Source organism: Erpetoichthys calabaricus, chromosome 8 (genome assembly GCF_900747795.2).
Source record: "Erpetoichthys calabaricus chromosome 8, fErpCal1.3, whole genome shotgun sequence".
Lineage (NCBI taxonomy): Eukaryota > Metazoa > Chordata > Cladistia > Polypteriformes > Polypteridae > Erpetoichthys > Erpetoichthys calabaricus.
In genome coordinates this window covers 7,023,663-7,037,526 of record NC_041401.2, presented here as the reverse complement: position 1 = coordinate 7,037,526, position 13,864 = coordinate 7,023,663, and the positions used below count along the sequence as shown (strand labels likewise).

The following is a 13,864-nucleotide window of genomic DNA, read 5'->3' as shown; positions in this document are numbered from 1 at the left end:
CTCCTGCGTGACGTTGTCGGCATCTCCTGTTTCGCTGACACTGGTAGATGTTTAAAGCATGTGAATTCAAACAGCCTGACTGACTCATAGGAGTCTGGATTCATTTGATCTGTGAATGAGTGACTACCCAAGAATCAGTCCAACAATCCAGTTGGACTTGTTTGTTTGATTCATAAATAAACCACTACCTGAAAATTAGTCTAACGGTTCTCATTTGTTTGGTCTGTGAATGAGTAACTTTCCAAGAAGAGTTAGTCTAACAATTCTCATTTGTTTGATTCACAAAAAAATCATTTTCCGCAAATTAGTCTAACAATTCTCATTTGTTTGATTCACGAATGAATCACTTCCCGCAGATCGGTCTAATGATTCTCATTTATTTGATTTGTGAAAGATTCACTACCTGAGAATCGTACCAATCCTTCTCGTTTGTGTGATTCATAAACGGATCACTACTTGAGAATTAGTCTAGCGATTCCTCATTTCATTCACAAACGAGAATCAATTGGACGATTCTCGTTTGTTTTTATTTGTGATCGACTGTCAACCTGAGAATCAGTCCAATGATTATCATTCATTTGGTTCAGAAATGAATCACTTCCCGCCAATTGATCTAATTATTCTTGTTTCTTTGATTTGAGAATGATTCACTGCCCGACAATCATACTAATCAGTCTTGTTTGTTTGATTTACGAATGAATCACTACATAAGAAATAGTCTAACGATTCTTGTTCTTTTGATCCGTGAATGAATAGCTACCCAAGAATCAGTGTAACAATTCTCATTCATTTGATTCACGAATGAATCATTTCCCACGAATCAGTCTAATGATTCTTGTCCAATTGATTTATGCACTAATCAGTAACCAAGAATCAGTCCTAGATTCTCATTCATTTGATTCACAAACAAATCATTTTCCTTTTGTCAGTCTAAATATCATTTGTTTCATTCACAAATGAATCACTGCCTGAGAATCAACGTAATAATTCTTGTTCATTTGACCCGTGAATGAGTAACTTACCCAAGAATCATTCCAACGATTCTCATTCATTTGATTCATTAACAGATCACTTCCCGTCATTCGGCCTAATTATTCTTGTTAATTTGATTTGTGAATGATTCACTGCCCAAAAGTCATATTATTCATTCTCGTTCATTTGATTCACGAATGAATCACTACCTGAGAATCAATCTTAACAATTCTCGTTCATTTAATCCATGAATGAGTAACTAAGAATCAGTCCAACAATTCTCGTTTGTTTGATTCATGAAAGAATCACTACCTGAGAATTTTTGTTTGTTCAATCCGTGAAAGAGTAACTACCCAAGAATCAGTCTAACATTCGTTTTCATTTTATTTGTGATCGAGTAACGATCTGAGAATCATCCAACGATTCCCATTCTTTTGATTCATCAACAAGTCACTTCCTGCAAATCAGTCTAATGATTCTCGTTCATTTGATTTGTCAACCAATCAGCACCCAAGAGTTAGTCCAACTTTTTATATTAATTTCATTCACGAACAAATTCCTTTCTGCAAATCAGTCTAACAATTCTTGCTTGTTTGATTCGTGAACGAATTATTACAAGATGCACAGCTCTCATGTACTTCCGTAACAAAATGGCCTCTTTTAATTATGTACAGTATCTTAAACGTGCTACCATGCTTTGTGTACGGAAACAGTACAATGGCACATGAATGATCATGTTAAATATATGAATGAATTATATATTTATAAATAATGAATTAAATATAAATTAACAAACAATAATATTAATTTCATATTTATATACAGTACATACATATAAATATATACTGTATATATATATATGCGGTGGGTTGGCACCCTGCCTGGGATTGGTTCCTGCCTTGTGCCCTGTGTTGGCTGGGATTGGCTCCAGCAGACCCCCGTGACCCTGTGTTCGGATTCAGCGGGTTGGAAAATGGATGGATGGATGTATATATATATATATATGTATATATATTTATACTGTATTGGCCTAATTAGAGTACTGTATATAAGAGGTGTCCTTTCAGTCTCAGGCTGAAGACTCAACGCTTTAGTCTGGCATACCCTGCCTAGAGCTGCCAATTAGCTGTTTGTTACTCATTTGAGTAAAAATATAAGTGATACAATAATCATGAGCTTTCATTAACCCTCCTTGGTGCTACTGCTCTACTGCCAAGCTATTCTGCTGCCCACAGAGAAGTCACTTGAGATACTGGGAGCCTTGAAATCAATGGATGGAAATGTTCAATCATTAGATGAGGTGGCCAGCGGAGACTCTACTGCACAATGAGCAGCCTATGGGGCTGTGGACGCTGGCGGATATTCAGACAGATTGATTTGCCACAGAGCCCAAGTGAGAAGCAGGGCCAGTTGTAAAAATGCACAGGCAAAGGACAAGGCAGGGTCATAGAGGTGTTGTGAAGTAGCGGCAGAAAGGAGAGTCTCAAAATCGAGATCCTGACATGGAACACAGTTTGTAGCTCCAGTTCAGTGAAGGAATACGGGCAGGAATGTGAAACATCTGCATCCCCTCTCAAGAAGAGTTTGCCTGCATGCTCCGGACTGACCAGCGTTGAATGCAACAGAGAAGATTTTGGCAGTCCCACATACAGGTATAAGGAATTACAATAATCCTGCTGAGATGTAATAAAGGCCTGAATGTTTATTTTTTAAAACGTGTGGTATTCTCTCTGCACAAGCAAAACACATTTATATGTCTAAGTGAGATTTTAGGAGACTTTACGACTGTGGATGGTTCATTGTAATCAGAAGCTCGCTGTCAGTCAGACGAGGTTAACAAGGTCACCTCTGATCTCTGCAGTTCAGAATCCCCGCCCCTATTTTGAGCTCTGCCTTCATGAGGCGTTGGGATTGGTTTAGAAATGTGACACTCAGTGAGCCATCCAATTTTAAACAAAAGTCACCCATGGTTGTGTCCAGACGTCTGGCTTCAGTGAGATTGCTCTCATCGTGGTGATCCTGCCATAGTCCCTCGAACAGGGGTCACCAATTCCGGTTCTGGAGGACCACTGTGACTGAAGGTTTTCATTCTAACTCTTTTCTTAACGAGTGACCTGTTTTTTGCTGCTAATTCACTTCTTTTGAATTCATTGGAATTGATTTGCTCTTGAAGACTCAGACCCCTTAATTGTTTCTTTTTCCTTAATTAGCAGCCAAACAATAATGAGATAGAAAATGAGCCAAAACAACTGGTGTCCATCACACAATATCTGAAAATAAAAAAAAGATGAAGGTCTCGATCTGCTCAGGTCCACAAAACATTTGAACAGTACTCTTAGAAAAGAGAAAATCAACAATTTCAGAAATGTCTGCTAATGCACCACGAGAGCAGCCACAGAATTAAAGAACGAGTTTAATTAACAACAAGAATCGACGCCTTATTAAGCAGTTGGTTGGAGTGAAATTGGTTGGAGTTTGAGGCCCTGACTGAGTTGGTCTTCCGTTGGCTCCCTCACTTCACATTTCCTTTCTGTTTGGGTGCCATTGTAGGAAAGAAATGAAGGAATTCAGACGAACGAGGAAGAAATTCAGGAGAACAAATCCATCCATCCATTTTCCAACCCGCTGAATCCGAACACAGGGTCACGGGGGTCTGCTGGAGCCAATCCCAGCCAACACAGGGCACAAGGCAGGAACCAATCCCGGGTAGGGTGCCAACCCACCACAGAGAACAAATCTTAAAAGTTAATTAAAATGAATTCACAAGAAGTTAATTAGCAGCACAAACAGGGCACTCATTTTAAAAAGGGTTGGAATGAAAACCTGCTACCATGGTGGTCCTCCAGGACCAGAGTTGGCGAACCCTACCCTAGAATGAGGTTAACTCAATTATGATGACCGTCACTGTAAGCCGCTATTGATAAAAGCATCTGCTAAGCAAATAAATGTAAATGTTAATGCATGAATATACAAGAGCATCTTTAGCACAGTGTGCACGGTGGCGCAGTGGGTAGTGCTGCTGCCTCGCAGTTAGGAGACCTGAGTTCGCTCCCCAGGTCCTCCCTGCGTGGAGTTTGCATGTTCTCCCCGTGTCTGCGTGGGTTTCCTCCCACAGTCCAAAGACATGCAGGTTAGGTGCATTAGCGATTCTAAATTGTCCCTAGTGTGTGCTTGGTGTGTGGGTGTCCTGTGGTGGGCTGGCACCCTGCCCGGGGTTTGTTTCCTGCCTTGCACCCTGTGTTGGCTGGGATTGGCTCCAGCAGACCCCCATGACCCTGTGTTCGGATTCAGCGGGTTGGAAAATGGATGGATGGATCTTTAGCATAGTGTGCCTGGTGGCGCAGTGGGTAGCGCTGCTGCCTCTCGGGAGTCCCAGGTTCGCTTCCTGGGTCCTCCCTGCGTGGAGTTTGCATATTCTCCCTGTGTCTGCGTGGGTTTCCTCCCACAGTCCAAAGACATGCAGGTTAGGTGCATTAGCGATTCTAAATTGTCCCTAGTGTGTGCTTGGTGTGTGGGTGTCCTGTGGTGGGCTGGCACCCTGCCCAGGATTGGTTCCCTGCCTTGTGCCCTGTGTTGGCAGGGATTGGCTCCAGCAGACCCCCATGACCCTGTGTTCGGATTCAGCGGGTTGGAAAATGGATGGATGGATCTTTAGCATAGTGTGCCTGGTGGCGCAGTGGGTAGCGCTGCTGCCTCTCGGGAGTCCCAGGTTCGCTTCCTGGGTCCTCCCTGCGTGGAGTTTGCATATTCTCCCTGTGTCTGCGTGGGTTTCCTCCCACAGTCCAAAGACATGCAGGTTAGGTGCATTAGCGATTCTAAATTGTCCCTAGTGTGTGCTTGGTGTGTGGGTGTCCTGTGGTGGGCTGGCACCCTGCCCGGGGTTTGTTTCCTGCCTTGCACCCTGTGTTGGCTGGGATTGGCTCCAGCAGACCCCCATGACCCTGTGTTCGGATTCAGCGGGTTGGAAAATGGATGGATGGATCTTTAGCATAGTGTGCCTGGTGGCGCAGTGGGTAGCGCTGCTGCCTCTCGGGAGTCCCAGGTTCGCTTCCTGGGTCCTCCCTGCGTGGAGTTTGCATATTCTCCCTGTGTCTGCGTGGGTTTCCTCCCACATCCAAAGACATGCAGGTTAGGTGCATTGGCGATTCTAAATTGTCCCTAGTGTGTGCGTGGTGTGTGGGTGTCCTGTGGTGGGCTGGCATCCTGCCCGAGGTTTGTTTCCTGCCTTGCGCCCTGTGTTGGCTGGGATTGGCTCCAGCAGACCCCCGTGACCGTGTAGTTAGGATATAGCGGGTTGGATAATGGATGGATGGATGGATGAATCTTTAGCATATAGCTGATAGCATACACATTATAAGTAAGAGCAGAGCTGGTTAATCAATTGTTGCCTAGGGTGCCATCTTCTGAGGGGTGACATTTATAAAGGTTAAGGGGAAACGAGGGGGCCCCAAGGTCATCAAACTGGTAAAACTATTACCCACTGGGTGCCGTTCACGAAAGTCAAAGAACGCATGCTCCATAAACCAAGGAGGCGTGTGGTCCTTAAAGTCTGTGATATCTACACAAATGGGTGCCGTTTGTGCTACTGAAGGGGCATGCGCTCCAGACACTGAAGGAGCAAAAAAAAAAAAAATTCATCAAGCTCTAATAATATCGATTATCCCCGATGAACAATGAGGGGCGACGTCAGACCACCCTACCCAGGGATACACAAGGCCTTCAACCAGCACTGCCTCCAACAGTAACGTCAAGAGGTCCGGAGGAGACGTATGTGTGAGGTTGTCCAGGATATTCATGAGGGGGTGAGGACTCAAAGTAAAGGCAGTGTTGGGGTAATGGATAAGACCCCAGTTAGAGGAGGTCTGCAGCAGGGGTTTTTTAAAGTCCTTACCTCTATGGAGGTGGGGAGTCATGGGATAGAAGACCAATCCCCTAACCCTAACCCTAACCCTCTTGGGGACCTCCCACAAAACACTTGGAACATAACACAGGCTTAGAAAACAGAGCAGACAACAAACAAACATAACATGACCACACCTCGTTGACTCAAAATTGAACAAAAAACAAGTAAAGCGGCACTTTGAACCCGAGATATAACAAACCAGTCACGGCACACTGCACGATAACGTGCAGTGAATAAACTTGACTTATAGTTTTCATCGTCTTTCTCTGTATGTTTAGCATTTGTTTGCTCAGAGGTTGATGTGCTTGCTGCTTCCTGGGCTGCTTGTCTATTCTCCACCCTAGCGGCCCACTTCTTCTCTTCTTCCGTTGGCATCTTTTCGCGTTAAAACTGATTAAGTCCGTGTTTGGGTTGCTATTACTTAGTACGTTTTCTTTAATATTTTACTTAAGCTGGCACTTAAGTCTTCAATCTGCCTCAAGAATGATTTAAGATATGAAGAGGTAGGGGAAGTGACGACGAAGGTGGTAGGGATGAGAATGGCACCTGTACACATGCACCACACCGCCACCCTGCTGGCCACTGCCAAGAGTTGATTCTACAATAAAATAAAATAAAAATGAAAAGAGGAATAACCTTGGAGGTCAATCATCTCCCCGAAAGCAGATAGTAGACATCACGTAGTATATGTGTAGCAAATTTCAGGTCAATAGGACAAACAGTTTGCAAGCTACAGATGATTTAAAATCCTGGACAGAGAAACGGACAGCCATGGTAACGCATTATATAAGATGATTGATTGATTGATTGATTGACAGACGGATGGATTGATTCACTGAGTGATTAACTGGCTGATTGGTTATTAAATGACTAATTGATTCATTGACTGATTGATTGCCCGACCTAGTGATTGCTGTATTTTTTTTAATTGACTGATTGATTGATTGATTGACCGATTATCTGAACTGACTGAACGATTGACTGACTTATTGATTAATTGATTGATGTCGTGCATCTCTCCATATTTGTTCCACAAAACAGTACAACACAGCTGGTCTGATTTTGTTTTTTCCATAATGTAGTGAAGCAGCAGCTGCACACGGCCTGCCCTCCCAAAGTGGCACGTATCGTCCCCAGTGGGCACAGCTCCGCTTTGGCTCCAGCTGTCCCTGAAGAAATGCCATCTGAGTTGGATTTTGTCAAAAAAGCAAAGGTGCTTTATGTAAATCTGCTTTCAATGCAACTCCCACACAGTGCAAGGAGAGACGCTGAATGGCAGGCGGCTTCTCATCTCCGCTCGTCTTTGCTTCGATCCTTTAACCCTTTGCTCCCAGATGGTAATTCTATAGCACTGAACACTGAGCGCCTCACAGGGAAGAGCAGGCATTCAGAACTTCCACTCGTACAGACGTTTCTTAAGCCAACAATCCATCGAAATGCAACTGCAAAAATATGGACATGGGGAGAACATGCAGACTAAACAGAGGCAGCAATCAAGCTGAAATTTGATTCTAATTGGATTTCCAAGTGTTCCTGTGCTGGGAGTACAGGAAATATGTCCAATTACACTTAAATGCTAAACTACATGGGTGGCATGGTGGCGCAGTGGGTAGCGCTGCTGCCTCGCAGTAAGGAGACTTGGGTTCGCTTCCCAGGTCCTCCCTGCGTGGGTTTCCTCCCACAGTCCAAAGACATGCAGGTTAGGTGCATTGGCGATCCTAAATTGTACCTAGTGTGTGCTGTGTGTGTGCCCTGCGGTGGGCTGGCACCCTGCCCGGGGTTTGTTTCCTGCCTTGCGCCCTGTGTTGGCTGGGATTGGCTCCAGCAGACCCCCATGACCTTGTAGTTAGGATATAGCAGGTTGGATAATGGATGGATGGATGCTAAACTAAATGCCCACGGCACTGGTAAATGCAAAACTTTATAAGGCAGCTGATTTCGGGGGCAGGGGGTTGTCATTTTATTTAGAAACTGAATCTTTGAAAATATAAAAATAAATAGTTATACATACACCAATCAGCCAATGAGAGGCGAAGTGAATACCATTGATTCTCTTGTCACAATGCCACCTGTCAAGGGGTGGCATATATTAGACAGTCAGTGAACAGTCAGAAGAGCAGGAAAAATGGGCAAGCATGAGGATCTGAGCAACGTTTGCTTCAGGCAATTCCTTTTGCTTTTTGTGCTCTGCAGAGTTTGTTACTACGCGTTACTAAATCTGTTATTTTTTAAAAAACATGTGTTTGTTGTTATTACTTGCTGGGGTTTGATGGTGATATCCCCCTCTAATGGGTAGATTTGGAAGTGTTTTTGGGACTATGCACTTTGAGACTCCTGGTTTATGACGTAAATCCTTCATTATTATTATTATTTATTATTATTATTATTATTATTATTATTATTATTTCACAGGATCTTGTGTATTTTATGACTCTGGGAGATTAAGATGTCCATTTCTTTATGGTGCGCAGCATGGCTAATTTTGCACTCATTCAACCAGCATCTGCTTTTCTTATAAGGACCCGGCCCATGTACTCCGTCCTGGAACTTCTCCTTTTGAGCTTCGGAGTACCGGCAGAGCCTGTGATGCAAGGGATCAGCATTACATACCTTGGCGGGGAGGGTGGGAGGGGGTCTATCCCTATCAGTAACCAATCTGCACTCCACAGCCAGGAACATAACATGCTTAATCCAACTTTGAAGATTCAATGTATAATGAATCTATGCAGAATAACAAAGTACTTTCACACAATTCTCATTATGGTCCACTAACATACCCCTAAAATCAAAATACTAAGCGCTTTGTGAGGTGCAAATCCGGCTGGTGTATCAAAATGGTAGTGGCACCTTGCACTAAGAATGTGAGATGGAGTACACATTTGTGAATGTCTGCATCTGTGCAATCCGGAAGTGACAGCCCCATCCGAAGCAGCTGTCATAACTCTATGATGTTACTCCGGCTTCACAAAACATCATGGGGCGCTGGGAAAAACAATTTATCTAAGCCTGCCGCACGGCACATTTCAGGAATCTGTCGTCTTCCTCGAATCCCCCCTGTAATAAGAAGGTTTTTTGTGCCAATTGAATTGGTAAAAATGATTTCACAAAACCATACAGTTCAGCTGAGAGATAGAGAGAGATAGCCAGAGAAGGACAAATGACAGCTGTACAGTAAGTCATGTTAGATTGGCCGAGGGTGTGTGTGAGGGGCACACAAGCGGGTTATTTTTAAAAAAGTGCTGATATCTGGTTGAACAAACCCAGGGTCTGATAAATGATGAGATCAGTTGAAGGTATTTATAGTATAACCAGTCTATGCTCTGGTAGTTACCAATATCTGACATGTATGTTAGGGTTTATAATGATGAGGATCCAGTATAACGTCAGAAGTGATCTTGTGTTGACGAAATTCATCGCTGGATAGGAAATCTATCTGTCATCTTTTATCCACTTAGCTGAGATGTCCCTCTGCTTCTCTTCGGCTTGAAAATGTACATATATGATTATACAGTATATCACCCTCTATATAAAATTCAACATCTGTATGTCTGTCTGCTTTTCACAAGAGAACCACTTTTCTCGAATTTCCTGGAACATTCCGGTTGATTTTGCGACTTTTCTCATTGCACTAAGAATCAGAGTTCGCTTGCGGCACTGATTTATTTGCGCGAATCCGAGAGACGTAACGGGCTGAGGGTAGGGGGGCCGTTCCAGCCTTGGGGTGTTCCTTACCGCCGCTTAACTAGTGAATGAGAGAACTACTTAATGGATTTAGGTCGGGCATTTTTCTAGAATTTGCTTGAACATTCCGGTTGATTTTGTGACTTCTCTCATAGAGCTAAGAATCAAAGTTCACTTGCAGGAGCGATATATATTCACACTAATCTGAAACAAAGGCTGCGGGCCGAGGGGAGGGGGAAGCGTGACGTCAGGAGTGGGGAGCCGGGCAGGGCCCTCGTTACTGTCCTGTTTCACTACTACGCAGGAGAAGCCGGAGGTGACAGCTAGTTATATATACATATATATAATATATATAATAATAATAACAATATATATATTGTAATAAGGCACTATATAGCGCCCGACCCGGCACAGACTGAGGCAGAGGCACGTGCTTGACCACCTGGTCCCAATTGCACTTTCGGGTGGGGCTGAAGACTCATCCAGCTGGGCTGTTGAATCCAGACAGCACCCCCTAGAGACCACCCCAGCTCCCAACCAGGCTGTGGAGGACTCCATCTCCCATGGTGCCCTGTGGGAGGTTGGGGAATCACCGTCGGCCAGGGAGGCTGCCAGGAGGTATTGAGTTGCCCATGGTTGCTCCCCCAGAACATATGCAGCAGGGGCGTTCCGGCTGGGCATGGGACCCGGCCACCCATCACAATATATATATATATATATATATATATATATATATATATACTTAAATGAGAATGAAATGATACCTTTAGATAGATAGATAGATAGATAGATAGATAGATAGATAGATAGATAGATAGATAGATAGATAGATAGATATGAAAGGCACTATAATAATAGATAGATAGATAGATAGATAGATAGATAGATAGATAGATAGATAGATAGATAGATAGATAGATAGATAGATAGATATGAAAGGCCCTATATAATAGATAGATAGATAGATAGATAGATAGATAGATAGATATGAAAGGCACTATATAATAGATAGATAGATAGATAGATAGATAGATAGATAGATAGATAGATAGATAGATAGATATGAAAGGCCCTATATAATAGATAGATAGATAGATAGATAGATAGATAGATAGATAGATAGATAGATAGATAGATAGATAGATAGATAGATAGATATGAAAGGCCCTATATAATAGATAGATAGATAGATAGATAGATAGATAGATAGATAGATAGATAGATAGATAGATAGATAGATAGATAGATAGATAGATAGATAGATATGAAAGGCACTATACAATAGATAGATAGATAGATAGATAGATAGATAGATAGATAGATAGATAGATAGATAGATAGATATGAAAGGCACTATACAATAGACAGACAGATAGATAGATAGATAGATAGATAGATAGATAGATAGATAGATAGATAGATAGATAGATAGATAGATATGAAAGGCCCTATATAATAGATAGATAGATAGATAGATAGATAGATAGATAGATAGATAGATAGATAGATAGATAGATAGATAGATAGATAGATAGATAGATAGATATGAAAGGCCCTATATAATAGATAGATAGATAGATAGATAGATAGATAGATAGATAGATAGATAGATAGATAGATAGATAGATAGATAGATAGATAGATAGATAGATACTTTATTAATCCCAAGGGGAAATTCACAAACAAAGCAAGTTAAATATATATATCTCTTTTTATACAATATTTCTCGTATTTATTTTCCACCATGAGTACAAAGGGATGGTATTGTTTCTAGTCAATTCTGCATTAAGTAACACATCCCAGCGGAGAAAGAGCTCCCTCCTACTGGATCTTCCTTGAACCCCCAACCTGCTCTGACAGTTAGCAGCAGCTCTCCAAGGCAGACACCACCACCTCTAATGTTTGATGGTGATTCTTCCAGAGGGAACGCCATTATAGTCAACGGTGAATCTCCAAGGGGAAGGGTTTTGACAGTCATCAAGGAGTGGGTCTCAAAGACCCTAAGAAGGGCAAAATTGGGTTGTGACTGTAAGAGTTAAATTTGAACCCCGCTCTATGTGTGTACCTGGCATGTGTCTGAGTCTCATATCCTTCTGAGCTTAAGCTTAAAAGCTGACACTGTTATTTTATTATTCACTAGCAAAATACCCGCGCTTCGCAGCGGAGAAGTAGTGTGTTAAAGAGGTTATGTAAACATATATATACATAATCATATATACATATATACACATATCTACATATACATATACATATACACACATACATAAACACACACATATACATATATACATACATACATAGTGCGTAATAACACGGGCTGTGATTGTTATGTGGGAGGGAGATGACAAATCACAGCTTCCCGCTTTCTAATCGGGCCTGTGATTGGTGCTTTGACGGATGCCCAGATCTCACAGTATGTCCCCTTAGGACAGGCGTTAGGCGAGTGTAATTGAATAGCGGTGCTGCAAGTTTAGCTTTACACCTGTTTTTAAGGCTTGTTGACTGAAAGGGGCTTTCATGAAAAAACTTAGGGCTTTGCTACAGGATACACCCTCCACAAGTTAAGCAAGTAAAAATAAAGGTATATATTTCTGTTTTATTTAAACCTTTTAAGTTTGTATGCGGGCGGCATGGTTGCGCAGTGAAAGGTGCCAGTTAGGAGACCTGGGTTTGCTTCCCTGTGTGGAGTTTGAATGTTCTCCCCGTGTCTATCTGGGTTTCCTCCGGGTACTCCGGTTTCCTCCCACAGTCCAAAGACATGCAGGTTAGGTGCATTGGCGATTCTAAATTGTCCCTGGTGTGTGGGTGTGTGCGGGTGTGTGCGCCCTGAGGTGGGCTGGCACCTTGCCCGGGGTTTGTTTCCTGCCTTGTGCCCTGTGTTGGCAGGGATTGGCTCCTGTATTTAGGATATAGCGGGTTGGATATTGGATGGATGGACATTTGTATGCATAGCCCCATTTGCCTGTTTTTGTTTTCTTTCTTTCTTCAGTAATATTTCAGTAAACCCGGAGCTTGTCAGTTCAAATCCTGGTACTGACACCACTGTGTGACCCTGAAGAAGTCACTTCACCTGCCTGTGCTGCAAAAAACAAAAGTAATGTAACAAATTGTACCTCAGATGTTGCAAGTTGCTGGAATAAAGGCATAAGTAAAATAGATAAATATGTATTATACACATAGGAACTATTCATTTATTTTCAGTTAAGTCATCTGCAGCAAACCTTTATAAATGAGGGATTCTCCTTTTTAGATAGTGCAAACTGTTTCTTCTTCATTGAGGTTTTCTCTTGGAGAGCTTGTTTCATTTCATTGAAAATTAAAGCAGCAGCTGCCAAAATATGTAGCTTTCTTATTAATTTTTCAACATTGTGTAAAATAACTTTATAAAGTAACATAAAAGGTTTAAATGACCATTATGCGTAGAATTTCGAAATGAAACCTGCCTAACTTTTGTAAGTAAGCTGTAAGGAATGAGCCTGCCAAATGTCAGCCTTCTACCTACATCACTAATTCTCCAACTTACATTTACATTTACATTTACATCATTTAGCAGACGCTCTTATCCAGAGCGACTTACAACAGTGTTTGTTAGTTTTTTTCGCATACCCCTTGGAGTCAGAGCGCAGGGTCAGCCATTGTACAGCGCCCCCTGGAGCAATTACAGGTTAAGGGCCTTGCTCAAGGGCCCAGCAGAGTAGGATCTCTTTTGGCACTGACGGGGATTCGAACCGACAACCTTCGGGATACTAGCACAGATCCTTAGCCTCAGAGCCACCACTCCGCCCACTTCCCGTGGGTTAGGGTTAGTTTTAGGCAGGTGTGAAAAAATGCTGTAAACAAAGAATGCTTTCAGAAATATAAATAATGATTGTTTATTGTTATCAGTTTACAAAATGCAAAGTGAGCGAACAAAAGAAAAATCTAAATCAAATCAATATTTGGTGTTCCTACCTTTTGCCTTCAAACCAGCATCAATTCTTATAGGTCCACTTGCACAAAGTCAGGGATTTTGTAGGATTCTAGTCAGGTGTCTGATCAACCAATTCTACCAAACAGGTGCTAATGATCATCAATGTCACACGTAGGTTGAAACACAGTCATTAACTGAAACAGAAACAGCTTCAAACTGGGTGAGGAACAGCCAAACTCTGCTACCAAGGTGAGGTTGTGGAAGACAGTTTCATGTCATGGCGAGATTGAGCACAGCAACAAGACACAAGGTAGTTCTACTGCATCAGCAAGGTCTCTCCCAGACAAAGATCTCAAAGCAGACTGGGGTTTCAAGATGTGCTGTTCAAGCTCTTTTGA

The 13,864-nt window shown here is 42.3% G+C and overlaps 1 protein-coding gene across 2 annotated transcripts in view; it reads left to right on the top strand.

Annotated features, from left to right (window-relative positions):
* pde1a (phosphodiesterase 1A, calmodulin-dependent) overlaps positions 1-13,864 on the top strand; it is a 517,554-nt gene that overhangs the window by 136,611 nt on the left and 367,079 nt on the right. The gene's annotated exons all lie outside the window — the stretch shown is intronic.